Source organism: Cervus elaphus, chromosome 12, assembly GCF_910594005.1.
Source record: "Cervus elaphus chromosome 12, mCerEla1.1, whole genome shotgun sequence".
NCBI lineage: Eukaryota > Metazoa > Chordata > Mammalia > Artiodactyla > Cervidae > Cervus > Cervus elaphus.
In genome coordinates, this window is record NC_057826.1 from 18479969 (window position 1) to 18493083 (window position 13115).

The 13115-nt window shown below is 42.6% G+C and overlaps 1 protein-coding gene across 5 annotated transcripts in view; it reads left to right on the plus strand.

Annotated features, from left to right (window-relative positions):
* Positions 1-13115, plus strand: part of DPF3 (double PHD fingers 3) — a 303432-nt gene that overhangs the window by 227521 nt on the left and 62796 nt on the right. The window contains exon 10 of one of the 5 annotated variants that reach the window (XR_006343956.1): positions 6424-8066. The exons of the other annotated variants lie outside the window; for them this stretch is intronic. The gene's annotated coding sequence lies outside the window, so the exon portion shown is untranslated. Of the gene's footprint in view, positions 1-6423; positions 8067-13115 lie in introns of those variants that run through there. 5 annotated transcript variants of the gene reach the window in all.

Below are 13115 nucleotides of genomic sequence, written 5' to 3' on the forward strand. Positions count from 1 at the left end.
GCTGTAATGTCTGGAAGGATCTGCTTTGACTATCCAGTTTTTGCAGAGCCTCATGAGTTAGACCTCTCAAACTAACACACCAACCCAGCAGAAGCAAGGACCAAGCAAAGAAACCCACAGATGGACTCTTTATGCTTCCTTTTCTGGTAGTCTGAGACAGAAAGGGCTTCCACTTTTCTCCTGCTTTAAATATGTAAGTGCTTTCCTGGGCGTTTGTGCTCAGTTGTGAGAGAATGAGAGTAACTGCCTCACCCACTTGGGAGATGGTCTGCCTGATCTGTATGTGGCCCTGTTCTTAGAAAATATGGCATAAACCTCCAACGTTGTAGTATTCCTGCATGCTCATGTGTGGGAAAAAGCCAACGTAGCTGGTTCCAGTTGGTTTCTGCAGAGGGGCTGACAACCTGCTCTTGCTGTCATCCTTCACCCCTTTATTTCATCTGTTCTGTTACTTTGACTCGGGATTCATAGCCTTATAATTTGCTCCCACTGGTAAAACATGAGCTTCTACGTTAATAAAAATATATCCAACCAATCTATATGGCCATTTGAAATCTTGTAGTCCTGAAATTATCAGTGACAGCTTGACTTTGAACTTGAAATTAAAGAAAAAACTCACATAAGGCAAATTATGAAAGTTCATCTAATTCAGAGTCTAGCTTGGGGTTCTGAAGGGGAACCATGAATGAACTGTCTAAACAAACTCCCATGGAAAGATTTATCTGAGGATGGCTATTGCTCACCTATTTTAGTTTTGCTAGCATAACTTGATCTTCAGTGTCTCTTGTTTAGACGTCCTCATCTTTCTTAGCTGGTATGGCAAAGGTGAATGTAATCAGGCATCTTAGCATTACTTGAGTACCTTATCTCATCTTGCTTATAGTATCAGAATTTACAATCTTAAAAAAAAAGCAAACAGGAAAAGAACTGGAAGGGACTTTGAAGATGATCAAGTTCAAGTCCTTCACTTTTCATTGGGAAAGATCAACCCAGAGAGACTGAGTTACATTTGAGAGAGGGAAGTGGACATTGCTTGGAGGCAGATGTCTTAAGGGGAATGAAGAAAACTCTAAAAGGAAGCTTAGGAGGAGGAAACTGGTTGTCCTGGGTTTCCAAGTGCCTTGATGGTCAATGTTATAGTTTATTGACTATAACAACAGTCAATATTCCTCCTTTCTTTATATAGCAATGGCAAACCGTTTATAAGCCAGGCCTTGTTCTGTTTTCCCTGAAACAGTTCATTTAATCCTCTTGACTATCTGTAAGGTAGGTGCTTGTATTACCCACAGTTTATGGATGAGGAAACTGAGGGTTAGTAATAAAGGAATGTACCTGATGTCCCAGAGCTAATAAGGAGCCAGATTTTGATCCTTGGCAACCTTGACTCCAGGACTTATACTATTTACTTTCATTATTGTTCTGCGTTGCCCCTTGCATGTTCCATATATGGAATATAGGCATATATAGATATATCTCTCTTCCTTTTTCTCAGGTCCACCTGAGAACTTTAAAAGGTAATCAGTCTTATTAAAAGCAATCTCAAAACTGAAGAGTAAGCAGTAAGATCCCCAAAGATAATTCCAATTAAAATTCTGTGCACAATTTTATAGAGAGCTCATCTTCTAAACCACCATTTCTAGACCTTCCCTCCTGATGCCTATTAGGGACAAAGATCTACTTTCTTGCAACCTCAGAAGTTCCAAGAGTTGTGTGAGTAGTCAGCACATCTATTGTTTTGTTGTTGCTTTTGTTAAGTATCAATACTCAAATATTAATATAAAATAAATTAGAGTCATCAGGATGAAAATGGTCTGATTAGTTTTCTCTGTCCTCAGCTCAGTAAAGCACCACCCCAAATCCTTCAGAAATGTCACCTAATTTTCTGAATCCTAGCCCAAAGATAGGAGAATCAAAGATAGTAGAACCTTCTAATTTTGTTGCAACATACAAAACCCCTGGGGGGAACTCTTTCTGTAAAGGTGATTATCGTTGTCTACCTGTTGTTTTTTCCTACCTAGGACAGTCTAATCCTTTACATCTGTTACTGAGACTATGTAGAGAGCAGACCCTCTAATCACTATTAACACTGGGAGTGGGAAATTTGCATTTAATTTTTTAAAGGTACTTTAAAGTCACTAATGTGATTTGCTACTGGTATTTTAGAGAGAAAGATTTAATAAAAACATGATGTTCACATCAATAGTATCCCTTTAAGTCTTCCTGCTTACCTTGCATCTCTCTTTGCACCTAATGGGCTGCAGCCTGGTATTGCCTTTATATAGCACTTGAGGGAACACAAGATCGTTACTCAGGGAGAGAACTAAAGGCTGTTTGGAGGTTCTCACTTCATGGTGGAATAAAATTAATTAATATTATCCCAATATGCCTCCTGTTACGTCTGATGAATATCATCTTGAACTTGTACTTAAAGTTTGAGCAGACTCATGTGTTAGGAATTTTTCTATGGGGGATTTTGTTGACTTCTGGAAGTGAAGTTACTTGTGCCATGTATTTTCTGAGTGAGGCATTTTTTGAGTAGAAGCCTAGAGTAGAAAAGTCTGAACTCAATCCCTTTGTGAGCTTGTTTCCATGAATCTCTGCCATGGTTTCTTTATCCCTAGGATATGGACGTTCCTTGTGTGTGTTAGTTGCTCAGTCATGTCTGACTCTTCGCAATCTCATGAACTGTACCTGCCAGGCTCCCCTATTCATGGAATTAGCCAGGAATGAATACTGGAGTATTAACCAGGCAGGAATACTGGAGTGGGTGGCCATTCCCTTCTCCAGGGGGTCTTCCCAACCCAGGGATCAAATCCGAGTCTCCCGCGTTGCGGACAGATTCTTTACCACCTGAGCCACCAGGGAAGCCCTGGACATTCCTTACCCTGTCACAACACACAACCAACATTACCTAACCATGATTCTTCAGACAACCCTGTGAGGTAAAATCGATTTTCTTTATACCCATTTTGCCGCTGAGGAAGCTAAGGTTTGATCAGGTTAAATGACTGGTCTGAAGTTCCAGGGTCAGTAGGTGGTGTCTGGGTCTTTCTTGAGTACAATCAGTCAAGGGCTTTGAGGTCTTTCACTCAAGACCTTACTGGATTGAAAGGAGGCATCTGACGCTGTAAAAACTAAACCAAATCAACCCAATCCAACCCAAACTGAACCGAACTCCTAAATCCCAGCCTATTATCCCCTTAGAATCCTGTTGAGAGGTGGCAGTGTCTAAGTTTTCATAAACTTCCCTGAAAAACTGAGGTTGTGTGATGGTCAGTGTGCTGGTGGTGACATCGGAGTAGGGTGGGTGGAGGGGTGAGGTGGCAGGGAGTGAAGACCTCAGACTCTATTTTGGTCACATACCCAAGTACTTCTAACACTGAAACACTGAATTATATGATTCTGTTGTGCTTAATAAAAGTGATTTCTGACCATTTACTCAAAATAGGAAAAACCGTATAGGAAAATCGTTCAACTTGATTGATTTATAAAATAGCTGAGAATGACAGAAGATCCTTGTCAGAACTAAATTACTGGCTAAAAAGCATTTGCAATTAGGTTTTCAAAGTGTTTTAACACTGGCCCTTTGCCAATAACTAAGACTTAAATTTTAAGTTTTGAAGTAGTTTTCATACTTACAAATTTGCACAAATAATACAAAGATTTTCCATATACTCTTCACTCAGATTCTTCAATTAACTGAAGTACAATGATCACAACCAAGGAATTCACATTGATGCAGTACTACAATCTACAGACTCTATTCATGATTGATTTACTCCATTATGAGTGACTCAGACATTTTGCCTTTAAGCTGAGGTTTTAGGCTAGTATGTTTGTAGAGTATAATATTTTCATTCATTTAGTGGCTAGGGACTGAGTAGTAGCAGCTCAGCCTTGTGAAGGATAGGATGAAATTAAACACAGGGTCAGTGGATTTATTTGGAATCTAGCTGGGCAAACTAGATATTAGTAAGTAGTTAAAAACATTTAAGAGTGTCATGGGATGGTATGTGAGTATTTTTGCTGTGAATCACAGTAGTCAGGGAGATTTTCTTGGAGGAAGTCATCCAGATCAACAAAGAGCTGTAGCTTGACTATTGCTATTTAATCTGTAGGCAAGGGTGTCTATTGTGAGAGAGAATGAAGATAGTGCTGAACAAAAAGCAGAACTGGGAATCACAGCCTGAAACGTAAAATGGCAAAAATCACAGTATTTTAAAAAAGTGCTTAAGTATTGTTCTGTAGCATTTTGTCCATGTCCCTAGCATTAGTGCTCATCAAAATATATTGTGATTTTTTGGTAGTCTTTCTCATCAAACAGATGGTGTGTTCCTTGAGGGCAAAATGATGTCATGCATATCCTTCGGACAGTACCCAACACCACTGTGCCATAATTATTTGTTGAGATAAACAGAACTGAGCAACGTTTCTGAGCTAATTAGTGGAAGGATTTAGCATCTCCTTCTATGCACAGTGGATGCTCAAGAAATTTTCTTGGCAGAAAAGTTGAAGCCGTAGCTGGACACAGTATCCAATGGCCAAGTGAAGGAGGTAAATCACAGAAGGCAGTGACATGGTGGGGCGGTGGGGGAGGGAGAGAGAATGAGGACATGAAGATGGGGTGAGGGGCAAGTAGGAGATCTGTGGAGTCATGGAAAGTAAGCCTCCTGAAGGCGGCTGAGAGCAGAAGACTGAGATGTAGCAGGACATTCCCAGTGGCCCGCACTTGGCCCAGAAAGAGAAAATGGATGTAGGAGCATAAGGTTGGGAACCAACCAACTACTTTCTAGGTGGCTTAATTAGGGCAGAAGAAGAATGTGTGTGTGTGTGTGTGTGTGTGTGTGTGTGTGTGTGTGTGTGTGTGTGTGTGTTGGGGGGTCATAGGTAGAAATTTGAGGAAACAGAAAGGATGTGGGGTATGGTTATGTGACAGACTCACCAAGCAAGCAATGAAACAAGGCTGGGTGGGTGGGGATCTGGGCCACTGGGGGAGGGACTGGAAGATTCCTGGCAGAGGGTGAAAGTCTGATGGATGCCCAACTTGGCAAGCACTCTCTGGGGGCTCTGGAGAAAGGCCAGCTGGTTCTGTTGCTGGAGTGAAGGGGCTGGAGGAGATGGAACAGTGAAGAGATGAGCACAGGGGAGGGTGAGGAGGGGAGCCTGGGACGGGACAGCAGAGAAGCAGAGCCAAGAAGGGGACAGTGCGATGGGATTGATGCAGAGGAAAGATTCAGGAACAGGGGTGTAGGGAAGGCTTGGCAGCAGGTGGAAATGAGGCCCTTCTCAGTCTCCCTTTGAAAGCATCAGTGGATGGATAGAGTCTTGGCTTTGGAAGTGCAGCAAATCCAGTCCTGTACACCTGACCAGTGATGCCTTGGGTACCAGAAGTGATGGGGGATGGGAAGGGGAGGTGCAACTTGGAAGAGGCTGAGCAGCTCATTTGATTTTTTTTTTTTTTTTAGCTCATTTGATTTTGAACTTTGTTCCCTGCTGGCTTGGCCACTTTACAGTTGAACCCTCCCCACCCCTCCTCTCACCACTCAGAGTGAGCTGGACACCATGGGACACCCATCTCTGCCCTCAGGAACTGCTTCTTGGGGTGAAATGTGATAGTCCTTGGTTTTATTGCTTACTCCTTTGTGCCGACTACTCCATTCCAAAGACCAAAATAACCTGGCAGACTTCATTTCAGCTAGAAGCAAAATCCTTGCCCGGCTGGTTCCCATCTAGGCTAAAGGGACCCACCTGGTTTGAACTGCCGCCACGTTCCAAGGCTGACTCTGGGGATCACTGGGCTAGTTGAGGACTGGAACAGATATCTTGGCTTGATTTTCTCTCTGAGTAATTCTGACACCCTGGGGCAGGATTGGGGATGAGAGTGTATGCATGAAGCAGTGTCCTTTTGGCCTTAGACCAAATGGGGCAACCGTTGGGCTTTGCTATGACTACTATGACTACCATAGATACTACTCATTTCCATTTAAGTGACAGGTGACAGATTCTATCATAATGGTCCTTCTGGAGTATTTCAACAGGGAAAAGATTGTTTCATTTCTAAGTAGAGGAGAAAAAAGTGCAGATTTTGCTGATACCCAGTTTTGCCTGCTACGCCACCTAGGAATTAAAAATCCAGCCACGCCCTGTTTCTTGCCTCGTTCTGTTGCCCAGGAGCAGCTGATCTCTCCTATTCCTGGCTGATGTTGAGCTCCTGGTGTTGAATGAAGGCACGAAAGACTGCTAGTCTGGTGCTCGTTGTGCATAGCTGTGCCCTCATTCACGTGGCAAATTGTCAGTTGTTTCCATTTTTTTTTTTTTCCCAATTCATTTCCACCACTTCCTTAAATTGAAATCTTTCTTTTTTAGGCAATTGTCCTGTGCTGTTGTTTTTTGTTTTATCTTTCATTGCCTTTCCCTCTGCAGTCAACGCTCTGACCTGGAGACTCCGGCATCCTTCAAGCAAGCCGTATCTGAAGAAGGTGGAGAGAAGCCACGAGAAGCAGCACCTCCTCTTCCTCTTCCTCCTCCTCCTTCTCCTCTTCCCTTGCCTGGCCCCCTCCTGCGCATGTGTTTCCGCCAACACAGGAGCCTGGATTGTGGACAAGCCTCCAGTGCAACTCAGCTCGGCTCAGAGAAGTCTCGGGAATGGCCTCATTTTGTGCAATAAGAAGACTTTTTTTTTTTTAATTCTCCATTACATTTTTTTTTTTAAAGTGTCTGTGAGAAAATATCCAGGTCAGACTGGAATGGCTCTACCGTAGAAATAACTGAACACAAACAGACTTACAGGAAAAAAAAAAAGAGTTAACTATTTTATTTATTTCAATATTTAAAAGAAAAGGTGCTGGTGTGGCACAGTATTTTTGTTTAAAGTACCTTCAACTTCAAAAGTTAAAAGCAATTTTTGTGAAGACATGAAAATCAATAGAGGACTTACTGTAAAATAAAGACTGCATATTAACTCTAAGGAAAAATACCCCACATTTTTAATAAGAGAATAAAGATCAACTCTGCTCTCTCAGGCTTTTTAAAAAGCCATTCATGTATGTTCTTTAGGTATTTTTATTTCTGCAAGTTGGAAGTGGTAAGTGAGGAGTGATCAGTTTTTTTTTTCTCCTTCTTCAAAAGTCTATTGAAAGTGTTTGATTATGTGTTAAGACTTGACTGAAATAAATTAGCCACAAGGGCTATCAGCAGTCTCTCCACTCCCCCCTAAAACAGTCAAACTAACAAACTCTCCCCTCACCCCAGGCAGGCCCCATTTATCTGATGTCAAGAAGCAGCCTGCCTCCTGGTTATCGTGTCTGATGAGGCCTGGTTCTGAAAGGAATTCCATCTAGCGATTAAATATATCTCTGCAAGTTCAACAGATTTAAACACAGACAGCTTTGTTTAAAATAACCCAGTGAAGAAAGAGAAAGAGAGGAGAAAAAAAAAGAGAACGAAAAATAAGCATTTGCTGGGATGATATTAAGTCTGTTCCCTAACAACTCCTAGAGGAGACTTGCAAAGGGAGCCCTCTGCTGATCTGGCTTCTAGATGTCTCCAAGGGCGAGGAAGGCCAGCCTGACGGGTGGAAAGCTCACATTCAGTTGCTGATGGGGAGAAAGGCGGGTGAACTGTCTTTTTATGGCCCTGTTAGTGGAAGTGAATGTGGCCTATGAAACACATTCAACATTGTGTCTGTGGCCTAGTGAAGGAGCTGGGGTGACTGGCTGGGCCACTGGGTTTTGCTCCCGGTCTTATACATTCAGGCTCTTCAGTTTCCCTCACTGCTAAGCAGAGTCATAATAATCAATGTACCATCTAATGCTGGATATTCCTCTCAGGAAAAGTCTTGGGTGACAGTGTTAGTGGGATGGTTCTGAGCCCGAGAATCTCTCTTTTACTTTAGCGAGGGGAGATTGGAGGGGCACAGAATTCTTGCCAGTCTGTTCAAGGCCAGTTCCTGGGGGAGATCACCCAGAGTGTCTTTTTTTTTTTTTTTATCATTTTGTTGTCCTTTCTGTGACATTTTCTGATAGAAAATGTCCTTTATCAAAATGATAATTATAATAATAATCCACTCTCCAACCAACTCCCACAAGTTATAACATGCGTAGAATTGTGATCAAGTTTTGCATAATGTAGGGTTTGTATCAAGTTTGTGTAAGTTTCGGTTAAAATAAAAGCCTGTTTCCAATGCTCCTACAGCATCTCTGTAAATGTTGCTTTTCCATCCTCATCCTCCATGAGTTCAACTTTCACACTGTCCTATAGTAGGGGCTCCTGAAAGGATTCTGCCCGTTCGCATGCCCGGATCTGTTGAGCCCTATTGTTTTGTTTAGAAGCACAGTCCAGAACAGAGGCTGCCACTGGCTTGGCTGACAGGTGGTGACTTGGAAAGTGAACGATGTCCAGGGTTGGTCCCAGCATCCGGGCTTTGAGTCCAGAGTTGCTGTTACCCACCCACCATCACCACAGCCACCGCCACCCTCTCCATGGCCAAAATGGAGCTGCGGAGAGCTCAGTTATGTGTACTGGCTTTAAGATACCCATCCAGTGTTGCTGTCACACCCTGTGCTAAGATAGTTTTGCACAATAATGCACGATGTAGTGTGTGCTTGGGAAAAGCTGAGAGGTTAATGCTTCCACTTCCCGGAAGGTAGTGGTGTAGCCTCTCCAAGATGCCAGTTGGTGCAGCTATAAACCTGCCTCCCCACCCAAGATAAGCATCTCCTTGAGTGTGGAGGTGGACACTTCTCTGATGGACCCTCTAGGTCAGAGTGAACCAGGCCAGCCTCTCAGGCCAGGTTTGCCCCCTGAGCGTTGCCAGCCCACACTCAGGCCAGGTGGAGACGGAACAGGACACTACGATGCTGCTGCTCGCATGTTCCATCTTCCTTTAGACATTATGGATTTTATACATTTCTCTAGCAGTAAAAAGGATTCCCCCCACCCCACCCCCCGCCAATATACCCTCCTTAGGGTTTTCTTCTTTTTACTGTGGGTGAAATATACATGATATTAAATTTACCATTTTAACTTTTTGAAGTGTATGGTCAGTAGCATTAATTACATTCACATTGTTGTGCAACCATCCCCACCATCCATCTCCAGAACTTTTTCATCTTTTTCAACTGAAGCTCTATGTCCATTAAACACTGTCCATTTCCCCCTCTCCCCAGCTCCTGTCAATCACCATTCTACTTTCTGGTTCTATGAATTTGATTATTCGAGGCACCTCATCTAAGTACAATCATACAGTATTTGTCCTTTTGTGCCAGACTTGTTTCTCTTAGCATATCTTCAAAGTTCATCCAAGTTGTAACATGTCAGAATTCATTCTTTTTTTAAGATTGAATACCATTCCATTGCATGTATGTATTACATTTTCTTTATCTGTTCATCTGTTTATAGATACTTGGAGTAGAAAGGAAGTTTTGAACATTTATTACACACTACGCACTTCCTGCGTGCATTCTAAGTCCCTTCAGTTGTGTTCGACTCTTTGAGACCCCATGGACTGTAGCCCGCCAGGCTCCTCTGTCCATGGGATTCTCCAAGCAAGAATCCTGAAGTGGGTTGCCATGCCCTCCTCCAGGGGATCTTCCCAACACAGCGATAGAACCTGCATCTTTTATGTCTCCTGCATTGGCAGGCGGGTTCTTTCCCATTAGTGCTCCTGGGAAGCCCACCCACTTCCTACAGTGACTCAGATTTGAGATGCTTGAATTCAGAGGTTACCTAGGGATTTAAATATCGTCTTAGGAGGGAATTGATTGCACCTGAAATCCTTCTTCTACTTTGTACCCTGGAAGAGGGTACTTTGACTCCGAAGGGCAAATACTTTCTACCTAAAGTGTGTCTTGTGCTAGTGCTAAATCGCTTCAGTCGTGTCCAACTCTTCGTGACCCCTCAGACTGCAGCCCGCCAGGTTTCTCTGTCCATGGGATTCTCCAGGCAAGAATCCTGGAGTGGGTTGCCATTTCCTTCTCCAGGGGATCTTCCTAACCCAGAGATCGAACCCACGTCTCCCTTGGCTCCTGCATGGGCAGGCAGGTTCTTTACCGCTAGCCCCAGCTGGGAAGCCCATATAAAGTGTGTTTTACTTCATGACCAAGGCTTTCTCTGTAGAGACTGTCTTTGGGATGCTTCTAGGGACAAGATGTCTAGCATGGAGCTGTAGCATCAGTGTAAATAAGGACAGAGGAGACCCCGCAGAATCTAATGTCTCTAATGGCAGGTTATGAGGCAGGGCTTGCCTTTTCTAAATGTCTGACGGTTTGTTATTGGCAAAGTACGCATATGCTTTCAGTCTGTTGGTCACTGACCAGGAGGGTGGGGGAACGTGTACATTTGAGCCAGAGAATGAGAAAAAGAAGTCATTTTTCCTCATCTATTTTGAGGAAATATTGAGTTGACCTAAAAATTTGTTGGGGTTTTTCTGTAAGATGTTTTGGAAAAAGTTGAACAAGCATTTTTGCCAACCCAATATATTAATTTGTATGAAGAGTTAGCTCTGGGTTTGAATTCAGATGCCCACAGGGCAGGTATCTTTAATGAGTAAAACAGGCCAGGGATGAGAAAATGAACAGTGCCAGGGAGACGGAGCAGCCTTTATGCTCAGCTCTGGACACGGGGGGTAACAGAGAGGGCTGGCGGGGGGTATGGAGAGCCAGGGAACATCTGAGAGCACCTGTGCTCTGAGGGAGGCAGCTCCCACAGCTCAACGGGTGCTGCCTGCGAGAACGTGATCCCAGGGTGCCCAGGTCCTCTGGTTTTTCAAGAGGGGCCAACATTTTTAAATATTTGGCAGATCTCCCCATTTTAAAATGTTGGTTGTAAATTAAAAACACTGAAGGTCCTGTTTATGTGCATGAAATCAAAGGCGAGCATGTAGCAGATACCCTTTGAAGGCTTTGGGGCAGCTTGCCAAGGGCTGCCAGGTGGTGAAAGTTGAAGAAGTCGGGGTTAGGTTGCCTGGACCAAACTCCATCACGACAGCAGATCCTTGACTTAGCCTGTGAGTGCATCTGGTGGTATCCTGACTTAGACCTGTTACATGCTGGGAATGGTCCTTTGGTGGCCCTCTGGATGGAGCTAGGTCATTATTCATCATGTGTTAGGGATTCAGGATGTGGTTCCAGGAAAAAATGTTTCCCTATCCAACCCTCTAAAAGATCTCCCATTTAAAACTCTGGGCACAGCTGTAAGTTTAAAGATATGTTTTTATTTCACATTATTATTGCTGATGAGTTATCTGTTATATCACATTCCTTTTATCCTTTTTTTTTTCTAAGAACTTCAAATTATTCCATGATTAGAACTGAATTCACTTTATTGCATCCCCAAACCAGCAAATTCACAACTTCTTTTGATTTAAATAAAACATATTTATACATATATGATATCTTACAAAGTATCTTCTGAAATAAGTTACATATGAGATTCCCTGGTGGCTCAGACAGTAAAGAGTTTGCCTGCAATGTGGGAGACCCAGGTTCGATCCCTGGGTCGGAAAGATCCCCTGGAGAAGGAAATGGCAGCCCACCCCAGTATTCTTGCCTGGAAAAATCCCATGCATGGAGGAGTCTGGCAGGCTACAGTCCTGCCAGAGTTGCAAAGAGTTGGACATGACTGAAGTGACTTCATATCATATATCATGAGATGTAAAATACTTTTAAATTTAAATAACAAAAATTCTGGAGGGATATATATATTATGTATAATTATATTTTATTAATGTATATTGATACTATATTATATTTATATTAAGGGGGCAGTGGAGGATGAGATGGTTAGATAGCATCACTGACTCAATGGACATGAATTTGAGCAAATTCCAGGAGATAGTAGAGAACAGAGGAGCCTGGCATGCTGCAGTTCACGGGGTCGCAAAGAGTTGCATCCAACTCAGAGGCTGAAAAACAACAACAACATATTATGTATATTTTATGTATTATTATTATAATTCTAGAATTTTTATTTAGATTTCTCTTGTAAGTATTTTATATCTTTTATGTATCTTATTTCAGAGGACACTTTGTAAGAGAGTCAAATCAGATTTTATGCAAAGTGAAAGTGAAGAAAATGTGTAGTTGCTCAGTTGTGTCCCACTCTTTGTGATCCTATGGACTGCTTAGCCTGCCAGGATCCCCTGTCCATGGGATTCTCCAGGCAAAAATACTAGAGCGGGTTGCCAATCCCTTCTCCAGGGCATCTTCCTGACCCAGGGATCAAACCCAGGCCTCCCGCATTGCAGGCAGATTCTTTACCATCTGAGCCACAGGGAAGCCCATTTTATGCAAAGCTGTATGCAAAAACTAGTCACTTGGGTCACAGTTGTTTTTTGGTTTTGTTTTGTCAGGGTGGAAAGAAGATTATTCCGAATAAGCAATTTGTTTTCCTTGTGGTTTATAATGGAGGGTTTGAAAACTTTTTCTATCAAAACCCAGTGAACATTTCAGATTTTGTAGTTCAGGCATCTGTTGCAACTACTCAGCTCTGGAGTTGTAGCATGAAAGCTGCCTGAGTTAGTATGTAAATGAATGGACATGGTTGTGTTCCAATAAAACTTTATTTACAATAATAGGCAGCTGACCAGATTTGACTCAGGGGCTATTGTTTGCTGATCCTGATTTAGAAAGCAACTATTATAATGTTAAGTTGGGTGGTGATAATTTTAAGGTATTTTCCAGGTCTCAGGACTGAGGAAAAGAAGAATTTCAAATCATCAGGTGAAGGGCTAGGAGTGCATTCCAGGGTCAGCAATGTCTGCTGTATTGAGATCTTTGTGAAGAAATGTTTCAGAGCCAAAAATTCCATCACAAGATTTTAGAGAGGTGTCTATCAGAATTTCCACTGTGAGTGCTGAATACCAACTACAACAGTGCAGAGCTTACCTAAAGAATCTGTCAATAATCCAGCCAGCCTATGTACTAGTCATATATAATAGTGACTCTGGGGACATGATGACTAATATTGTTCATCTCTGGTAACTTAAGTAGGAAAAAAAGGCCAACTTTAAAAGAGTTAGATTTGTGCAGATGGTGCCTACGGGCCTGGTGAATGTAGGCAGTGATGATACAGATGTCATTTGTATCAGATAAATGATAAACGGCATTTAGTGGAAC